This window comes from Mirounga leonina, unplaced genomic scaffold (genome assembly GCF_011800145.1).
Source record: "Mirounga leonina isolate KUSES-001 unplaced genomic scaffold, KU_Mleo_1.0 Mir_151, whole genome shotgun sequence".
Lineage (NCBI taxonomy): Eukaryota > Metazoa > Chordata > Mammalia > Carnivora > Phocidae > Mirounga > Mirounga leonina.
In genome coordinates this window covers 73273436-73295144 of record NW_023270377.1, presented here as the reverse complement: position 1 = coordinate 73295144, position 21709 = coordinate 73273436, and the positions used below count along the sequence as shown (strand labels likewise).

The following is a 21709-nucleotide window of genomic DNA, read 5'->3' as shown; positions in this document are numbered from 1 at the left end:
GGGGTCATTAATTCAATGATCTGGATTACACAGAAGAATCCACTTCCGTATTTTAACAATACTATAAATTTAAGCTCCTTAATACCATTTTTTTTTTTTAATCAAAAGGCACTTAGCATCTGGTAAAAACTCAGTAAATAATGTGCACAGTGTAGTAAGTTTTTAGCTTTTGGTTCATACAGAAATATTTTTTAATTTGTCAGTGCACAAAAAAGTTGTTCCATAGCTTCAGTATTTTAAAAATATGCATGCTGTTAGTGTTTTAATACAAGAAGAAATGAAGATTCTAACAATTACATTTAGAGTACATTTCTAAGATCTTTATAATAGCAACAATTTTTTCTAAATGCGATATGAAAAATTATCCCTTTTCTCTATGTTAACTTCCTAAATATAGATGTTGACTGAACATTATACATTTTTAGGAAAAATTGGGCTTAATTTTTCAAATTAATTTTCTGTTACTTAAAATGTCATAATTTATAAGTCAAAATTTCAAGTTCTAACTAAAAAATTTAAGAGGAAAAATGCATACAGAAATTATTTGAAGTCATGTAAAACCCGAAATTATGGTGAAATTTAGAAATGTCTAGAAAGTAAACATAGATTACAGAATTTAAAAGCTGGAATAATTTTGATTATTTGGAACCAATTAGTTGCTTCTGCACAAATTATACATTTGGAGTAACTGACAACAGTCCAAAAGATCCAATTTTCAAAATAAATTTGATGTCCTGAAATTATGGGATTGCCAATGACAACATGGACACCAAGAGAAAGAATAGTTTCTAGAATGAAATCAGGAAGGATGAAATTAGTATCATGGTAGGCTTCCTAATATATGAAACAACAAAAGTATTTCAATGAAATTCAAGAATTTGATATGGTACAGCAATAAAAATTCCCAGGATTAATATTAAAGGATAGATTCACATAAAAAGGAGTTTATTAAATATATGTGAATTGAAATATATGGATATGTGCTGTATAGGTATTTTTACTAATGGATTATTATGGGGGCACATTTACCCAAAAATATCTTCACTGTTGAGTAATTAATATCAACTACACATAAAAAATTAAATTCAGATTTCCATGAGTTTTTAAAAATTTTTTTAGAATTAAAATATTGGAACATGTTAGGATTAAAAAGAAGTATTTAAAGAGACAACTATATAAATTAAGGATTCGATGGATATATTTTTGTTGATGTTTTTACCAAGAATAATATGGAAATTTTTATAGTGCATAAAAATGGGGAAAAAAAGGAAATGATTCAGTTGCTTTAGTTGCTTCTTCAGAGCTAAAATTATAAGTAAAAGGAAGAGCATTTATTTTAATTATAATCAGAGCACAGTATGGAATATTTTTGTTCATGTCTTACTCATGGAATCTTTTAAGAAATTCTCACGTTAATTCTGGTTTCCCAAAATTTAGAAGTCAAAAGGAAAGCAAACATGGAGGATTTACCCACAAAAGTCTCAGCTTAAAAAATAATAACAGGTCTAGAGAGAACCTGACAAAGAATGTATTACTTTTTTAAAGGTATGTGCCAAAATGTAATTAAAAGTGGTAGTCAAACCCAAAGAACGGAAGACTACCGAAAATAATTATCATGTAATTAGACCACCTTTCTGTAGTTTAACTTATCCACCTGTTACTTATAGTATTTTCTTGGGAATCTCCAATCTATTGTTTCCCTTATAAAGTCCTCCCTGCTAAACTTTTGAGCGAAGTCAGGGGTCTGTGATGAGGGGAAGGGAAGTTTTCAATTTTATTTTTCCCTTTTTGAATCATTTTAATTTTCTACACGTAACTGCCTCTTTTATAATTTTTTAATAAAAGAATTGATTGTTTAAGCAAGATGATGGTAGCTTTTGTTTTCCCTTCTCTCTCTGAATATCTGCATCTAAAAGTTTTTTTAAAAGGCTAAAATATGTTGGGCACCTAGGTGGCTCAGTGGATTAAGTGTCCGACTCTCAGTTTTGTCTCTGGTCATGATCTCAGGGTCATGGGATGGAGCCCAACGTCAGACTCTGTGCTCAGCAGAGAGTCAGCTTGGGATTTTCTCTCTCCTTCTCCCTCTGCTCCTCCCCCCGCTACACATGCACTCTCCCTCTCTCTCTAAAATAAATAAATAAATTCTTAAAAGTAAAGCTAATATATGCTATACACACAAAAAACTAAATGAGAAACAGAAGGTCATATATATAGTCAAACACAAAATAGAAGAAATCTTATATACATGTATGATTTTATATCTGTGGGTGTGTATGTATGTATGCATATACAATGTGTCTGGATCAACATGCATGAAAATGACAAAACAGTCATCACAAAGTTAACCTATTTTTCGTACCAAAAAAGTGCCTGTAATGACATATCTTTTTTTATCCTGGGGCTCAAAATATGTCCACTTGTCTTTCATTATTGAAGTTAATATATTACTCAGATTGGAGAGACACAATAGCACTGTGAGTTAAGAAAGCAAATTTTAGAGCCTACTTCTGCCCCTTATTAGAGATGAGACTTCTGGCAAGTCACTTAGTTTCTCGGTGTTTTGGTTTCTCTTCTGTAAAGTGAAGAATATTTCCTACCTCTAGTTTTGGGTGTTGTGAGGATACCACGAGTTAATACAAGTAAAGCCCTTAGAAGAGTAAACTGCTATGCAAACATTAGCTAAGATTAGCATTCTCCCTCCAGATGTTCCCAAAGACTCCCAGGGTGGTTTGTTCAGTCCAGTTCAACCAGATTGTTATTATCTGTGGAAAGTCTGGTCAGTCAGCTAAAGAAATGCATTTTCTCAGCTTTGCTGCTATGACTATCACACGGTATCACCAACAAATACGGGCAGTCTGGGCAAAAGAAGAAAGATTCATTGATTCGATAAATATGTGCTGAGTGCCTTCTATGGGCCAAGCGTTCTCCTAAGCACTGAGAATACAACAGTGACCAAAGCCAAGCCACTACTCTGGTGGGGTTTGTATGTATTTTACTGACCTAGCTTATAGTCAAACCTCCACAATTTAGCAGTCTAAAACTGAGGTCACCAAATAAGTTGATTTCTCCCAAACTATTCTGAATTTTGAATGCTGTTGTAATGGGAAACTAAACAGTTTTCTGACAGTTCTTCCCCAAAAGGAATACCTTAAGTTGCTTTAGTATCTATTGAAAATTCATCATCTTACACAACCAAGAAAAGAATATGACACTTAACAACTGTATATTTGCGTATGTGTGCGTGAGTAAATGTAGGGTTAGCAGTATGTGTTAAGTGAAATCACACCTGCAAGCAACAAAGTCAAAGAGACTTTCATTTAATTTGTCTTTTATTTAGATTTAAACTTAAATCTTCTAATTCCAAATTTCCGCTCACAGAAAACACCTTGAGAAACAAAAACACCTCAATGCATTCAGGGATCAATGGAAAATGTTAATCAAAGTAAATATTTTGTAATCAACACTAAAATCTTAAGCCTAAGTGCAAATGTATACATATATAAGGTCCCCCCTCCCAGGAAATGTAAACATATTTCACTCTTTGTCCATGGCAGCTGTCCTTGAAAAACTGATTCTACATGCCAGTGATGTAATTTCACAGAATTCAAGAAATAATGCTGATCAACAAACCTACCAGTAAAAGTCTAGCCCGACCAAGTTGTTTTATAATTCCATCACCATAGAAAGAGGAAGAATACAGAATATTGGTGCCTAGCTATCCTTAATCAAATTTGCATTCCTCGGTAGGAAAAGATTCAGTTTTATAGGAGAAAATCCCAACCAATGGAAAAAGGGGTATCTACCTAGCAGCTAAATTGAAAATCCCTTATGAGCACAACCAGACGGAGGTTATGCACATGCTTATAGACTCTTGCAGTGTTTTCCCAAGTGAGATTACATTTCCCATTTGAAAAAGGGAGAAACACGAAACTGCATTCACCTGGAAATGGTATGCTGTGATTCGGTACATCTTACTGCCTCAAACGGGAGTTACTTCAACATGCATTTGTTTATTCCACACATCTCAAAACAAGCTTTTTTCAGAATCCATACTCAATATTTTAGAAATCATTTATGGTGATAAATACTAACAACTAGAACTCGAACTCATGCAAGGTTTACTGTTTTTGAACTTCACATTTACATGGCTATATAATATATATTCGTTTACTCAAAATATAGACTGATATACTGGTAGATATGCTATGTAGAGCAGCGTGTAAGACACATGTCAGCCTTACCCTCACGTAGTTTAAAATATTATAGGGTGGAAAGTAAATATACAAATAAATACCTAATTATAAATTCTGATGAGTACTTTGGAAATAAGGAAGAGGAAGGAGACCCACTCCAAACTGTGTGGTCAGGGAAAGTTTCTAGAAAGTTTCTAAGAAGCTTTTTGGTGAACTAGGGGACAAGAGCATGTGAAGGCTTTGCTAGGAAATTATTTGACTAATTTATGGAACTAAAAGAGCTAGAGTTGAAGCTTGGTGAGAAATGGGGAGAATAATTCCAGGAGAAAATGAAGAGAGAAGTAGGAGACATTGGATGCAGGTTCCCAAGGCCAATTGTTTTAATTAGGGGAAAGGCATTTTCAGATTTATGACATGAAATAATCACACTGGAGAGAGTTCTGAGGAGGGCAAGTATAGAAGAGGGAAGACCAATGGAAACAATGCCAGCCATGTATAAAAATGCCATGAAAATCTTGTTTTTTCTGTCAACAACTTTAGACATCTGTCTTGAATTGGTTTCTATGCAATTAGTAGAAACAAAATTCATTTTCTTTGAAAAACTTGTGAATGGTTGTCAACAATAAACAAAAACCATTGTCTATCCATATTTCAATCATGTGATGAGTTTACATGGGTTGTTATGGGATCCTAATTGACATCTGTAACACTTCCATATGGGAGATGTGTCTCATGTGAATGTCGGGGATCTTGGTTAATGGGCATGTGCTCTGTTCCAGAGGGGAATCCATTTCTCATCTCCATCTAATTTTTGTTTTATAGGAACCAGGGTTCAGTGCTGATAAATTTCTAGTTTTCCAAAATAAACTAGAAATCTCAATTTTGATGTGAAATCTCCCAATGTTTTATGTTGGTTCAATTTTTTTAAAAAACATATTTATGTTAATTTCCAGGACTTGTCAGCAATTGAGGCTTTGACCATTATAAGGTTTGTCTGGTTTGTGTGGTGAGGTGAAGAGAGATGATTTCACATATATAAGAAGAGAATTTGATTAAGCAACAAGAGAATCCACAAAGTACCTTTCTAAAACTAAACTAGTCTATGAAATCCTCAATATTTAATAGTTTTCCCAAAATAAAAAAAAATATGCCTTTCCTACAAATGAATTCTATGAAAAACTTTGGCAAGTAAGCATTCTCAAAAATGCCCACTGGACCCAATCCCTTAAAATAGAGATTAAATAATTTAGGAGACTCAAATAATCATATGTTCATTCATTCATTCATTCATTCATTCATTCATTAAACAAATGCAAGCATTCAGCATTGTGTTCGGCACTGGCACAAATAGGATACAAGATAAAATCCTTGTTGTCATAAGGCTCGCAGTCACTGGGTGGGGAGGTAAATAAACAGGTAGGTCAACACACTGCAGTGTGTTGAATGCTTTAAAGTGGGAGAGTGCAGTATGGTACTGAAATATATAGAAGGAACATATAACCCACACTTGGAACTGGGAGGTAGGGGAATGGGCTAGAGAATATTCCTTGTAGAAGTTCCTTATGGCAGAAGGATAAGTATGCATCACCTAGGTAAAGAATGAGCATGTTTAAACACCAAGTAACTGCAAAGAATAAAATGCTTTCAACAAATTATAAAATGGCAAAAAGAAATAGGCCAACTATAAGAAAGAGGAATGCAGAACATTAGTCACACACAAAAGTGCTAGCTTCAAACAACAAGGCATTTGGTGAACTTTTGGAACAAGTAGCAGCACTAAGATACTCCAGATAAGTGGCCATAAGAAACAGAGATACTCTTTCCAAACCAGCACTCCAGGCGACCACACATTTTTGAGTTAAGAGAGTGCACAGTAGGCTCTTTGAAGATTCCTGAAACCAAGCATCAGCTTTTCATGCATGCTGTGTAGTAAGGAATACCCGCCTTTTCAGTGACCCCTTGTACAAAAAAAAAGCACAACATTTTCACTAGAAACAAACCATAATTTAAATCAGCATGGAACAGCCATTTGGTAATCCCCACCACCCCAAAGATACTCAGCCCTAATAAACTACCATCCATCTTTTATTGTAACTCTTGAGAACCCAGATCTTCCCCATAGGAACTGCCATAATTACTGTGACCATTTACACGCTTTTATGCAATTTCTGTCTTCAAATGTTCTAGGAAATTCTCTTCTCAGTACTTACACTTGATTTCAGAGGGAGGAAGTGGCAGAAATAAATTTAAAAGCTACTCATCCTTTGCTTATTTCTATTGGAGAGAATGATGTCAGGAAAGTCAAGATGCTGTGGGAATATGGTTAGACAAAGAATGAGGGAGAGGAGGACTAGGATGCCCACTGCAGAACCTTCTGGTGAGGCAGGGAATAAAGGAATGGCTAGCTAGATCCTGGGAAAGACAGTCCAGGGATGCAGTAAGTGGATAAATGAAGAGTAAGTCTAAATAGAGCTGTGACATACAGTTGATATATGCACAGTGATTTCGATAACTACCCAGGATGTATCCATTAAGGGTCTTTTTATTTCTAAAACCCAATTTAAGCTGGCTTACACAAAGATTATTTATTGGTTCATATAACTGAAAGGTCCAAGGAGTATGTTGGGCTTCAGATACAACAGGAGTTCAGAAGTTCAAATGATGTCATTGAAACCAGGTTTTTCTCTTGTCCCTGTCTTCTAGTTTGCTGGCTTCTGTCACTAAGCACAACATGCTGACTTTCGACAGCTTCAGGGTTACCCTGGTGGCAGCAAGGTACTGAATTTGGTGTTCAGTTTTATGCCTTCCTTTCAGTACTTTATCTTATGTTCTCATTTGACCTTTTTTTTTTTTCTCAATTTTTGTATTGTGTGAAAATACACATTATATAAAGTTTACCATTTTGACTATTTTTAAGGGTACTAAACACATTCACAATGCTAGGCTACTGCCACCACCATCCATCTCCAGAACGCTTTTCATCTTGTAAAACTGGAACTCTCGGCCCCGTGAGTATTAACTTCCCAATCCCTCCTTTCCCCCAGCCCCTGACAACCACCCTTCTACTTTCTGTCTCCACCATTTTAACTACTCGCGTAAGTGGAATCATACAGCAGTTGTCTTCTTGTGACTGGCTGATTTCACTTAGTGTAATGTCCTCAGTGTTCATTCATATTGTAGCAAATGTCAGAATTTCATTCCTTTTAAGGCTAAATAATAACCCATTGTATGCATATACCCCATTTTGCTTATCCATTCATCCATCAGTGGGTACTTGGGCTGTTCCCACATCTTACTTCTTGTGAACAATGATGCTATGAACCTAAGTATACAATTATCTTTTCAAGACCTTGCTTTTCTTCTCTTGGATATATACTCAGAAGTGGAAATGCTGGGTCAGATGGTAATTCTTTTGTGGGTTTTTTTTGTTGTTGTTGTTTTTTGTCTTTTTTTTTTTTAAGATTTTATTTATTTTATTTATTTGACAGAGAGCAAGAGAGGGAATACAAGCAGTGAGAGTAGGAGAGGGAGAAGCAGGCCTCCCACTGAGCAGGGAGTCTGTGGGGCTAGAGCGCAGGGCACTGGATCATGACCTGAGCCAAAGGCAGACTTTTTTTTTTTTTTTTAAAGATTTTATTTATTTATTTGACAGAGAAAGACACAGCGAGAGAGGGAACACAAATGGGGAGTGGGAGAGGGAGAAGCAGACTCCCCGCCGAGCAGGGAGCCCGATGCGGGACTCGATCCTGGGACTCCAGGATCATGACCTGAGCCGAAGGCAGTTGCTTAACCAACTGAGCCACCCAGGCGCCCCCGAAGGCAGACTCTTAACGGCTGAGCCATCCAGGCAGTTTTTTTGTTTCTGTTTCTGTTTTTGTTTTTGTTTTTGTTTTTGTTTTTAGGAAATGCTCTACTGTTTTCCACAGCAGCTGTACCATTTTACAATTTTACATTCCCATCAACAGAGCACAAGAGTTCCAATCCTTCTGTTTGTTTTTGATCAAAGCCATCCTAAAGGGTGTTTGTTGGTATCTCATTGCAGTTTTGATATGCACTTCCTAATGATGAGTGATGTTGAGCATCTTTTCATGTGCTTGTTGGCCATTTGTATAGCTTCCTTGAGAAACATCTACTGAAGTCCTTTGCTTATTTTTGAATCAGGTTGTTTATTTTTGTTGTTGTTGTTATTAAGTTTTAGGAGTTCTCTATATATTCTCAATATTAATCCCTTATCAGTGTGATTTGCAAATATATTTCTCCCATTTTGTAGGTTGCCTTCTTACCCTGTTTATAGCATCTTTTAACGCAATTTTTAAATTTTTCATGAAGTCCAATTTGTCTATTTTTTTTCATTTGTCATTTGTGCCTTTGGTGTGACAAGATGTTTAATTTTGATTTAAAAAGAAAGGCAAAAGACTCTTTTCCAGGATTTTCAAAAAAATTTTTCATTATCTCCCTGGCTCTGATTAGGTGCATGCAATCACTGTAACTAGACCTATACTTAGAAAGTATACAAAAAATAACAGGCACCTGGGTGGCTCAGTTGGTTAAGCAACTGCCTTCGGCTCAGGTCATGATTCTGGAGTCCTGGGATAGAGTCCCACATCGGGCTCCCTGCTCAGCAGGGAGTCTGCTTCTCCCTCTGACCCTCCCCCTCTCATGCTCTCTGTCTCCCATTCTCTCTCTCAGATAAATAAATAAAATCTTAAAAAAAAAAAAGTATACAAAAAATAAGAAGCATTAGGAAGAGTAACATATCTGGGGAAATGTCTCTTAACTGCAACATTCTGGAATGGTAATGCATAATACAACCCACAAAATTTCATAAGTGTATACCAAATCTGGACTCAGTCTTTCTTTTGTACGAGCCCTATACATATTTTAGCAAAAAAGATACCCCAACAATGAAACCTTTCTCTGCAGTCACACCCTGAAACATACTCACTATGCTACATTTTGCTCAACAGATCAGTAGGCATCCAGAGGTCCTGAAATACAGGGCCCTGATTGTCTCAGTCAGTTAAGGGTCTGCCTTTGGCTCAGGTCATGATCCCAGGGTCCTGGGATCAAGCCCTGCATTGGCTCCCAGCTCAGCAGGGAGTCTGCTTCTCCCTTTTTCTTTGCCCCCACTTGTGCTCTCTCTCTCTCTCTCAAATAAAGAAATAAAATCTTTAAAAAAAAAAAAGAGGTACTGAAATAGAACACAAACACTTAAAAATAAGTTATATTGAATACTCTTCTAGAATACTTTCTTTTCACCTCAAGAATGATGTTGTAGAACCAGAATAATTTTGGAGACCAATTAAAGAACAAATTGAAGTCAGAGAAAGAAATATATCTTAGTCTGTTCAGGCTGCTATAACAGAATACCATAGGTGGGGTGGCTTATATACAGGAGAAATCTATTTTTCATAGTTCTAGAGGCTACAAAGTCCAAGATTAAGGTGCTGGCAGATTAGGTATGTGGAGAGGCCCACTTCCTGGTTCACACATGGCCGTCTTCCTCTGTCCTCACATCGCAGAACGTGGCGGGGGGGGAGCTCTCTGGGGTCTCTTTTAAAAGGGCATTAATCTTGGGCGCCTGGGTGGCTCAGTTGGTTAAGTGACTGCCTTCGGCTCAGGTCATGATCCTGGAGTCCCGGGATCAAGTCCCACATCGGGCTCCCTGCTTGGCGGGGGGTCTGCTTCCCCCTCTGCCCTCTTCCCTCTCGTGCTCTCTGTCTCTCATTCTCTCTCTCTCTCAAATAAATAAATAAAATCTTAGAAAGAAAGAAAGAAAGAAAGAAAGAAAGAAAGAAAGAAAGAAAGAAAGAAAGAAAGAAAGAAAGAAAGAAAGAAAGAAAATAAAAGGGCATTAATCTTATTCACAAGAGTTCCACCTTTATGAGTTAATCACCTTACAAAGGCCCCACCTCCAAACACCATCACTTTGGGATGGGTTTCAACCAATGAATTTGGGGGGCATACAAACACTCACGCTATACTAAAATCAAAGTAAAATAGTTACACATTTTTTGTGTGAATAACAGGTAACTGAAAGAATGCACTAGTAAAACCTATTAACTCATTAAAAGTATAAAGATATCAATCAAGGAAATATAGGTTTAATAGAAACCATAGGATTTGCTTGAAAAGTATGTGCATATTATAAGAAAGGAGAAATTATGAACAACTCTAATTTGAGAGATTAGTTGATGGCAATGACTTTTGCATAATTCAGAACTAATGGGGCAAGGGATATCCATTGAAAATTAAGCCCATTAAATTTAGAGCAAACTAAAAACAAATTGTACTTACCTCAGTAAATAATAAATATGAGGAGCTCATTAGAAACTCAAAAATTGGTAAACCTGAAAATTTAAATGAGTCTGAAAATATTTTCTTTAATTATGAATTGCAGAACCATTAAGTGAAACTGGTATGAATCGAACTTGAAGGGTTTCATAGACGGTAATTATACGCTCTCTTAATTTCATGTCCACCAATATCTTGGTCATTATTTCACAAGGCAGCATATTCCATTATAGAAAAACTCTGACCATTAGAAAGTCTTTCTTTCATTTGAACTAAAGCTTCTAGTTACTTCCTACCTTAGAATCACTCAGGAGAAAAAAAAAAGAAAGATTTATACTCAGAATTAAAACCATTGATCTCTATGTGATCCAACAAATACAGACTAGAACAGAAATATGGCCTCCTCTTTTGTTCGGGACACATACCTTCTACTTACGCCCCAAAATAAAAATTCATTAACTCTATTGACAACTTACTCTTACTGAATTCTGTGCTGGGTATTGATTGTTTTATAGCCATCATTCATTTTCACTTCCTTGTACGCTCTCCCTTATACTGCTGAATAATCCCCTTCCACCCCTCACCCCCCTCACCTCCAGATATCCAGCTCCTAATCCCTGGAACCTGCGAGCGTTACCTTGTCTGACAATAGGGACCTTGCAGATGTTATTAAATTAAGAATCCTGAGATGGGGAGATAATCCTGGATTATCCAGGTTGACCCGAAACGTAACCGTGCATGTCCTTAGAACAGGGAGGCAGAGGGAGAGTTGAAACACAGGAAGTCAGTGTGATGAAGGGAAACAAGAAGAGGGAAAGAAGTGGTGTGATGCAAGGCCATGAACAAAAGAATAGGGATGCTGTCCAGAAGCTGGAAAAGTCAAGGAAATGGATTTGTCCCTAGAATCTCTGGAGGGAGTATGGACCTGCCAACACCTTGATTTCCACCCCCATGAAACCCAGGCCAGACTTCTGGCCTCCAGAGCTATGAGAGAATAGTATACATTGTTTTAAACCATCAAGTGTTTGATTGTTACAACCACAGAAAACTAAAACACCCTCTCTTTGGGAGGGGGCAATCACATGAAATTTGGGACACGGAAGAGAATCCAAATCATTGTTTTCCTTCTAACAGTAATGTCCAGGTACAGAGGATTTGGCAGTGGCTCCTAGGACCTGTTCTATAGCTCAGCTTTTCATGCTGAAGGCAGCGAGACCCATTGGCAGTGGGCATCTGCAATTCCCACAAATTTCTGATTTCCTGAAATCTAGCAACAGCTTTCCATGACTTCCACCACATCCTCAGCTCTCCCAAATGATCTTAAGCTCCTGAATTTAAACGCTTCCTAAAAATGTAAAACAAAATAAACCCTACCTGGTTTGAAACACCTAGAGTGCTGTTTTCCTGACCAAACCTTGACTAATAACACCCAAGCTCTGAATGTCCTACAGCTTACTTAGAATAAACATAGAATATTTTGCTTCCAAAAATTGTACAAGGTTCTCATTTCTATAAATTAGCAGTCATAGGAAGAATTAAATGTTTTCAAAAGCAATATAAATAAATGTGCATAAAGAGAAAAGTATAACATTTAATATTTACTTACTCCCTCATTCATTCAACAAATATTTATTGAGCACCAGCTCTGTTGGAGATGCCATATACAATATTAGAGATTCAATGATGAGCAAGCTAGGTGTTATTCCTACCAACAAAGTTGATAGTAAGAGGAGAAAAGAACAAATATATAGGCAATTGAATAGAGAATAACATTCTGTGAAAAGGTAAGTTCACGGTGCTACAGAAGAATATAACCTTAGCAGGATCAAGGAATGCTTCTTGAATGAAGTTATGCCTAAACCAAGACCAAAAGCATAATGGGAATTACTAAGGTGTTATGTAAATGGAAGAAAAAATAATCCTTCTCTCCCCCACTTGCCACATCTGCCCTTTGTCCCTCCTCTTCCATCTATGAATCCCCACAGGACTCAAGCCATCTCTGACTTCCTTCCAACACATAGAAAATTATACCGCAAGTGAAAGCAGATATTATTGACAGGCAATGAGCATATCCTCCAGTTATGAGTTTCCGAAATAAAAATCTAGAAAACAGGACAGTCATTTGAAGGGAGAGTTTAGCAGAAAGCAGAGGACACCTCGAATGTAGAATATGGCTCCCACAGCCGCTGCTCGCTCACTCGCGCTGCCCATCTGGTGACTACTGCAGTTATTTGGATTTGATTACTGGCCAGCATAGGACTGTCAAAATTTCTGAAACCAAATATCTTTATGCAGAATTCTGCAATTTACTAGGGGTCTCTTGTTTGGATTGAGTGTTTCACACACCTATTTTACTTACCAGGTCTCTCAAAGCATTTACTCATGAATCCTACTTCAAAAAAAAAAAAAAAAAAAGCATGTAGATTTAAGTCAGTCAAACCTGAGTTTAGAGCTCAGTTCAGCACTTACTACATGTGTAATCTGGGGCAAACTACTTAAATTACCTAGTCTTTATTATTCTGTAAAATGAATATAATGATATCTAACCTTGCTTAGAAATAATGCCTGTGAGATGCCCAGCTCAATGGCTGACTTGCTCTTCCTGCCCTTCCTCCCTTCCTCCCTTCCTTCCTTCCTCCCTTCCTTCCTTCTTTCTTTTAAGATAGTGTAGCATGTAATTATATTGCAATAATTATGTGCCAGCATCTAAGATATAAATTAAAACATTTTTTCCAGCTTGAATATGAGCTTACAATCAGCAAAGTCTCAAGACTTTAGATTTGAAACAATTTGTCAAACGGATCAAATAAGTGGGGACACTCAGGCCCCGACTTGCCCTTCTTCCACCCTCAGAGGAATGTCTTCTCAGTTAACATGGTCCTCTTTTTTGAATTATTAATGCCAACAGGAAAAAATTCTTCCTAGTTAGATCAGTAAATCCAATTTTCTATTGCCCACTTCAAGCATTAAGTCAAGCTCCAAATAATGATAGCATTATATCAAAGTAATGGACAAAATAGTCTATATCATGCAAAATTAAAATGTGAATTAATTTCCAAAGAAAAAAATATTTTCAGTGGTATTAGTTCTTTCATTCTTATTGCCTACTGGGAATGAAGAGAATTGCTCTCAAATCATGTGATGGATTGGTCCCAGAACAAGCAGTAAGAACTAATTCACCAATTAAGTTTTAAAAAATCCAAGGAACTGAGCACATGTCTAATAAAAAGAACATGGATCCCTGAAGGGAAGAAGAAGAAAGAGAAGGAGGAAGAGGAGGAGGAAGAGCAGGATCGAGAAGGCACTGGATCACAAAAAGAAGGCTATGTGGTCTAATGAATGAAACATTGCACTGAGTATAGGAGGAAGTGTTCTCCATTGCCACGTGACATTGAAGGGGACATGTGCTGCTCATGTTCCAGGGTCTGAAAAGGAGAATGGGATATAAGTGACTCATCAAGAACTACTTCAGCATACTCTGATATTTTGTTATGCTATAAAAATGGCGTAATCTGCATTTTCTTAATCTACTTTGTTTTAGGAGGATTTATCATTATTACTCACAGAGTATGAGAACCCAGCAGGCAAGAGCTACCTCTTTTCCAATTTAGTGCCCTGACAGTTTTCCTAGAAAAATGTTTTAAACAAAGCATACGTATGTCACATGGAATAGAATCAAAAGCCAGAGACAACTGCATGACTCTTAGCACGTCATTAAACGATATAAGGTTTTGCCAATTGTCCATATATTTGGACAATTATTTGGACAATATATTTGTCCAGGAAATTTTTTTAAGGTTGGAAGATATTTATTTTCTTTAAACAAGGTCATAAGTAACAAGAAACAGAGTAGGTCCCATAATCCAGACTGTGCAGGAGATCAGGGATGGGCAGTTGTTTCCTGGAAGGTTGGAGGGGGCCGCACATCACCTAAGACAGTCACAGAAAATATGGGCTTCGGGAGACTGCCCTTGCACATGGCATATAAGGGCAGCAGGGGAGGGGAGGGCACAGTGCTGTGATGAGGGAGGAGGGCCGTACTGTTGTTATGAAGAGTGAAATGGAAACCATAAATGGCAAACAACATAATGAACGTGAAATATAAACACTACAGCTATTCAGTATTAGGATCATTTCCTCCAATGTTAGGCTGGGGAAATCAGCAACCTGTTGGATTCCTTAGAAGCAACTATCCTACTCAAGTTACCATGAGATATTCATTTCCCCAAGTCAACTCACAAGCCAGGAAAGAACCATTAACATCTTTCTCTCCACATTAGTATCATTCAGTATTTCAGATTCAGGAAAGGAGGTATATGCACCAGGTTTCAGACAGATTTGACACTTCTGGCTACCAAAAGATAGAAACTCTTTTTAAGATACATGAGAACATAGCTAGCTGTAGCTGGGAGTGGGGGTTGTTTGGTTGTTCCAGTTTGGTTTAGTTTTTTATGTGACTGTCTCCTTCACTCTAGCAAGAATTCCTCGAAAGTAGCGGCTTTGCTACCTAGGCCTCTGATTTTGCAGCTCTGAACATGGTCCCTGACATATAGAAGAGATTCAATATAGGTGAGATGGAGGGATGGGTAGGAAGATGAATGGATAAGCAAATATTCATGGATGAGTTGTGGCAATGACAGGTACTTAGAAATATCCTTTAATTAAGAGAAATGACTTACATTCTTAGGTTCCCAGGCAAACTTTCTTTCTTGAAGCATGGAAATGCCTAAGAGATTTTCCTTATTGGAAGATGGAGAAATTTCTGCTCTCCAGACAAAGCTACAGAATACCTTCGAGCCAGAGTATTAACCTAAATACCAGAACCCTGAAGCACTGAAATGAAGGGACTAGAATATAGTGAGTGTGTAAAATCTGTGAAAATGAACTAAAAAATAGCAGCGCTGTTTTATCAAGGTTAAGTGCAAAGTAATTCAATTACAAATCTGAAGTATAAATAGAAACATTAAGACCTCTGACTTGGGGCCCCTCCCTTCACCAAGAGCCTTCAAGTCCTTTTCCCTCCCATGAGAAAAGCAGGGTGGTTAGGTTTAGTAATTGTCCTTATGTGGAAAATACCTGGTTTAGGTTTCCTACCCTAAAAGATTTAGTCTCATTTCAGCTTGGAAAAATCCTTCCTAGAAAAATAAACAGGAAACTAAATGCTCAATGTCTCTTGTGAAAAGAGAAAATATATAAATACATTTGCTCTTTAACTCTGATTAATTGAAAGGGGAATAACAGAAAACTTTACGTTCTTAAAGCAAAAATCACCAAATTTCACTAAAGGGGAGACTGTTCGGGTCTTCACACACACATTTAAGTATTCACTGTCACATGATCACTACCCCTAACCACACGGCATGTGTCACTTAGATCCATCTTGCTTAACCTTGCCAACTAATTATGGTTACACACCAGAGACAATGAAGGAAGGAAATTATTCTAAAGAGCTAATCAAAATATAAAAGCCACATGTCATTAAAAATGCAAAATTAACACACAAATAGCTATTCTTAGAGTCGGAAAAAAAAAATTGTTCTAAAGATAGTCATTTGCTTCACATTTCAAAGAAATATTACCGTGACCATAGGAATGTCAGTAAAGGGATGTCTGTGACTGTAACACAAAGCAAACCATGCTTTTCTTAGGTGTAATGAATTATGGATTAATCTGTAAGATAACTATTTGAATGGATTTATTTCTTATCAACGAAAGTGGTTTTTCTTCCTTTAGAATCCTGCCATTCCATTCTGAAACTTTTTCAGGAACTCATTGTTGTTTGGGTTTTTACTTGCTTGTTACAGAGACACATTCTTAAGAATTATTTTCTCTTAATAGTGAGCATAATCACTTTTCCTTTTATTCCAATGGTTGAAATATGTTCTCCTGTTGGTAAATGTGGCTCAGGAAAATGACTGACCTTTTCAAAAGAAATTTATAATTTTAGAAATGTAAAACTTAACATTCTTTAGTAATCCAATATTAAAATACATTTATGTTGATCTATAAAATGCTCTGATTTCAACTATTCTTTTTTGAGTGTGCAATAGAGAAAGATTAACAATGCGTGTGGTTTAGAAAAATTCATTTATATAGCTGTTTGCCATGTCATGATGTATTTTAAACAAAAGAGGTACAGACAAAGGTATTGATTTTAGGGACTTAACTAAATAAACAGTATGTAAATTGGGTCTTTTTCTATAAAATTAGATCAGGACACACATATTACACTGCCTTTTTCTATAAGAATGACAGCTATTGAATTTGGCAGACATTGGAATTTGGTTAAAGAGTTACAGACCTTTGATCTTTGGATTACAATTAAATGAAACCATTGTAAAAGGACAGTGGTGGGCCAGCCAATTCCTCAAGCACACCATAGCAGCCAGGAGGCGTTACAGCTTAGTGCTGTCAAGAAATCGACTGCATTCGGCTCTAAGTCCCATGCCTGCTGGTAGATGGTGAGGATGGTGATGATATCCTCATTAGAATACACAGTAACACCTTGAGAACACAAGTCGGTGTTTTTCCTCCCCTTTAGTTTCGACCGTATACCCATGCTGATCTATTATACTTCCAAGTAATGATATAATACCCGGGGCTGGGAGGGGTGGGGGCAGTTGCCTCATTTATATATATTTTTCTTAAGACTCTACATGGGGTTATTTTTAGAGCCAGTAGAGAGAAACACAGAATCTCGGGTTCGAATTCATTGGAGTTTTAAGAAAAACGAATGGAGGGAAGGAACTTAAGGTTAACGTTGCTCATTACTTCCTCATTTGTAGGAATGTTTGTTTTGTTCTGTTTTTTTTCCTTCTTTCTTTTCTTTTCTTCTCTCTCTCTCTCTTTTTAATAACACTTTCCTAATCAACCTGGCTGTTAATAAATTAACTTTCACAGTCATACCCACAGGAGTCATTCCCTTCAAGTCTTTGCTTTTTTTTTTTTATCTTTTTTTTATTGTTTATTTTTTTAAATTTTTTTTATTCTTATGTTAATCCCCATACATTACATCATTAGTTTTAGATGTAGTGTTCCATGATTCATTGTTTGTGCATAACACCCAGTGCTCCATGCAGAATGTGCCCTTCTCAATACCCATCACCAGGCTAACCCATCCTCCCACCCCCCTCGCCTCTAGAACCCTCAGTTTGTTTTTCAGAGTCCATCATCTCTCATGGTTCATCTACCGCTCCGATTTGCCCCCCTTCATTCTTCCCCTCCTGCTCCTTCTTCTTCTTCTTTTTTTTTTTTTTTTCTTAACATATATTGCATTATTTGTTTCAGAGGTACAGATCTGAGATTCAACAGTCTTACACAATTCACAGCGCTTACCAGAGCACATACCCTCCCCAGGGTCTATTACCCAGTTACCCCCTCCCTCCTACCCCACCCCCCACTCCACCACCATTTTTAAAAAGAGATTTACTGATAACCTTTTGGATAAGAGGAATGCTCCGTCTCCAAGTTCCTTATTAATCCACACTCTTCTTCTATAATTATTCCTAATTCTAGCAAGAAGTGCCCTAATAAATGGACAATAAACAGTGACTTGGCAAGTTTTCTTCATCTAAAATTATATATTCATAGCAACAAATAGGCAGGTTAGCTCTCTCTTAGGTCTTTTTATCCAGCCCACCAGATCTGTGTTCTTTTTTTTTTTTTAAACCTTCTTTGTTATGTCATTCTGCAGACAGAGCTCAGGCTGTTTCCTGTCACCCACTGGAGCAAACTGCTCAACAGAAAGCACAGTTGGACAGCCCTTAATTAGTGCTACTTGGGATAGTCAGTGTGTGAGCTTGTGTCCGCATCTCACTTAAACAGGAATAGAGCAGTGAGCATCAGCTGACAGTTTGAGATGCAAGACACCGGGTCCACTTCCACCTACAGTCATACATTGCATGCTGCACGCCTGTGAATGGTAGGAAAAATGTTGGAAATAATGTTCTGTATGTAAATTGGAGTCAAATTATTCCATCACGTCTTACAGGGTATTTATTTCTTTAAGTGATCCGGTCCATGTTCTCCATCAAAAGCGAATGTGCAAAAAGAAATAAGATAAATTTCGAACTCACTTGCTGGCAACAAGTTCCTAAAAATTAACCAGACAGACCTGCCACAATTTTTTAATATTAAAAAAACACAAAGACTAACACTTTATAATTAGTTAACTGGAGCAATGGAATGCAATTAACTTAAAATCGACTGAACAATAGCCTTGGGATTAGCATTTTATTTTGCATTGGTATCAAACGTGCTAAAATGATCATTGATAATTATGATATCATCTATGTAACTTAAATAGAAATCAAATTGAATCCGGGTAGACTAGGTAACTTCTTAGCCAAAATCTGGGCTTTATCAACTCAAACTTTTCACATCGGTGAACATAAAGAAAGATTTACAGCTTGACAAATCTCTCGCGGGATAAAAACCCGAACACAGAACTCTACCATCTGCTTGCACCCCTCAAGTTCAGATGACTGGCTATTCTGATATTTTATTACAGTTTCATCTCAACGGCCAAACCCAAAATTTGATACAGAATTTGGTTCAGTTCTGTGATGGTGGGGTTTTCTTTGTTGTAGAACAGACACTGTTTAGTCTGGGTGAAAAATGAGATCAATATATTCTAAACCTGTAACTTATTATAAACATAACCTCCCCCAAAAGTGTTTTAAATTAATATTTTTCTAGTGGCTAATAGAGTCCCTTTAGGTTAAACGTGAAAGGAGTCTACCATGCATGTTTTCAGAGGGTAAACAGCCAACACTTCCCTTTTTTTTTTTTAAATCTCTCTGGAAGGTAGCTATTGTACTTTATACAGTAGACATTTTTAGAAACTGTTTTTGCTTTTTGTTGTTGCAGTTCAGAGGTGGGGTGGCGTTTCGGGGCTGCTGGCAACACAGCCTTCTTTATAAGGATGAATGAAGATGAAAAGCAAGACAAATAGAAGCGAATGAGACACTGCTTTATGTGATTCATGATAGCTTGCCGTAAGCCTGTTAGCCTCTGCCTGGCTCTCCTCCCTGAGAAAATAATGGATAGTTACAATGTGTATAGTGACACTGTCAAACCATCAGGAATTGCTGATTATAGTGCTAAATATTGATCTCTGCTTCACATGTGTCAAAATTCTTTCTTCCCTTAATTAGAACTTCCCTAAGCACCATACAAGAACAAACTGAATATATCAGATCTCTGTGAAAGGGAGGGTGATACGAGCATATAATTGTGACCTCTTGTCTCCTCCTTTTCTCTTGAGTTCCGAGATGCCTTCGGCTGTCTCTCCTGCCCTTCCCAGCCCATGTGATCATCATGCTCATTTTTCCCAATCTAACCATAGGAAGATTTCTCCTGGCCTCTGCTTTTCATCATTCTGAACCACTGGGGTAGTAGTCAGATGGCAGGGAGACTTAAAGTGCCAGAAGGTGCCTTTTTCTATTTGTTTGTTTCATGGTACACCGCACCAGGCAATGACCTGCGGCAACAATGTCATACAAAACGGAGACAGGTTCACCCAATCAAAGGGAGCTTTAAAATTAATACAGACCCCTTCATTTCTTCATGTGAGATCTGGGAAGGGCAATTTCAGGGTGCCATAGTCTTCCTGATTATCAGTCACATTCACTTCAAAAATATGTTTAAGAAACTTTTGTTACGGAAATAATCCCTTTTTAGCTCCAAAGTCCGCCATCAACTGAAGCAGGGTGAAGCTCCCTACTAATTTGATATTACTATTCAATCAACTTCCATATTCTGTACTCCAGCAGTAATGCAATATAATGAAAGGTGGTGATATATGGTTTCAATTTGCACCGCAAACTGAACACTTAACTCATTTATCTTAGTTTACCTGTAATATATTGTTATTTTTTAATCATGACACCATGGTGCATTTGCCTTTGGTTTGATGCGCTTGATAAAATCAATATTTCATTAAAAGATTTTCAAAAATTGTTTGTTTCAAACGCAGAGCCAAACCGGTTCGGCAGCCGGTTTCTTAGAAGCGAGGTCCGGCCTGACTCTGCGAGCATCACAAACGCCTCGTAAATACCTGGTGTAGAGGATCTTCGTCCGCAATCGCCTCCCTGGTAAATTGGCAAGGTCCTCACTCACCATATGGGCTTTCGAGGGGCAATAAATAGCAAATTCCGTTTTTGACCTTTTCGTGATAAACCTAGAAGAGGATGATGAAGGGAAGATTTTTAAGCCTCCCCATTTTTTTCTAAACAATTCCGACAGGAATCTCTGTCCCGTACAGAGAAACCTCCCAGAGTCCCGTAAGAATGCACGTCCCCTCCCATCGCTGCCCAGGTCACCTGGCTACATCTCACCGCAGGTGCTCTGCGTCACTGGTAGTGATCAGGTTAGCAAAGTGCAGGGAACTAAACTTTAAATTGGGCTGAAGAGCCTCAGACTGCAATGGAGAGGTGCCAGCATTTCAAATATGCTGGTGCCCAATGATGACACTGAATGCTTGTTTGAATGTGGCATGATTTGGAAGTAGAGCTACTTACATGAGACATGTTAACTAATGGCAACCGTGGACTTTTTCTCCCTTGGCTTAGGGATGTGGGAAGAAAAATGATCATTGGGCTGTCTGGTTAAAACACACATTACCCATTTTCTTGAAGCTATTCAGCTCACAGAAGTCACACTTTTGCCTGTTTTCCCCTCCATGTTACACATAAAATATAAATTTATCACTATAAATCAATATCCAGCTATCTTCACAGCCTGCTTTTATGCCCTTTGGAGATAAATGTAGAATATGACAACTGAAGCCAATATAACATCTCTGAATAGATATTTGGCTATTATATAAATACAAGGAACGTGGTGAAGTATAAGCTTATATTTGTAGATTTAAACAAGTTTGTCCTGTAAGATCAAGAAAGTAGAAAATGGTCATGGATAAAAGTACATATATTCATTGAATTGTGTTCCTTCTACTGGAAGGTGACAACAATTTTGTAAATACCGAAGACTGAGGAGTCCGTTGACAAGTCCATATAGAGCCCTCCATCAGAAACAATCACGGGTTGAAATGACTAAATCGCCTTCTCCTTCGGTAATAATTGGATGGAACGGGATTTGCAAGGGCAGGTGTGCACAATACCTAATAGCCAATAGCATCTAAGGACGGACCGGCTTTTCTTTAATATCATCACAACTGTGTATCACTCCAAATCTGGAATAAATTAGTCATCCTCCTGTCT

The 21709-nt window shown here is 37.4% G+C and overlaps 1 pseudogene; it reads right to left on the bottom strand.

The window, feature by feature from the left end:
• LOC118011665 overlaps window positions 1-20609 on the bottom strand; it is a 35215-nt pseudogene extending 14606 nt beyond the window's left edge.
• Between the last annotated feature and the right edge of the window lie 1100 nt (window positions 20610-21709).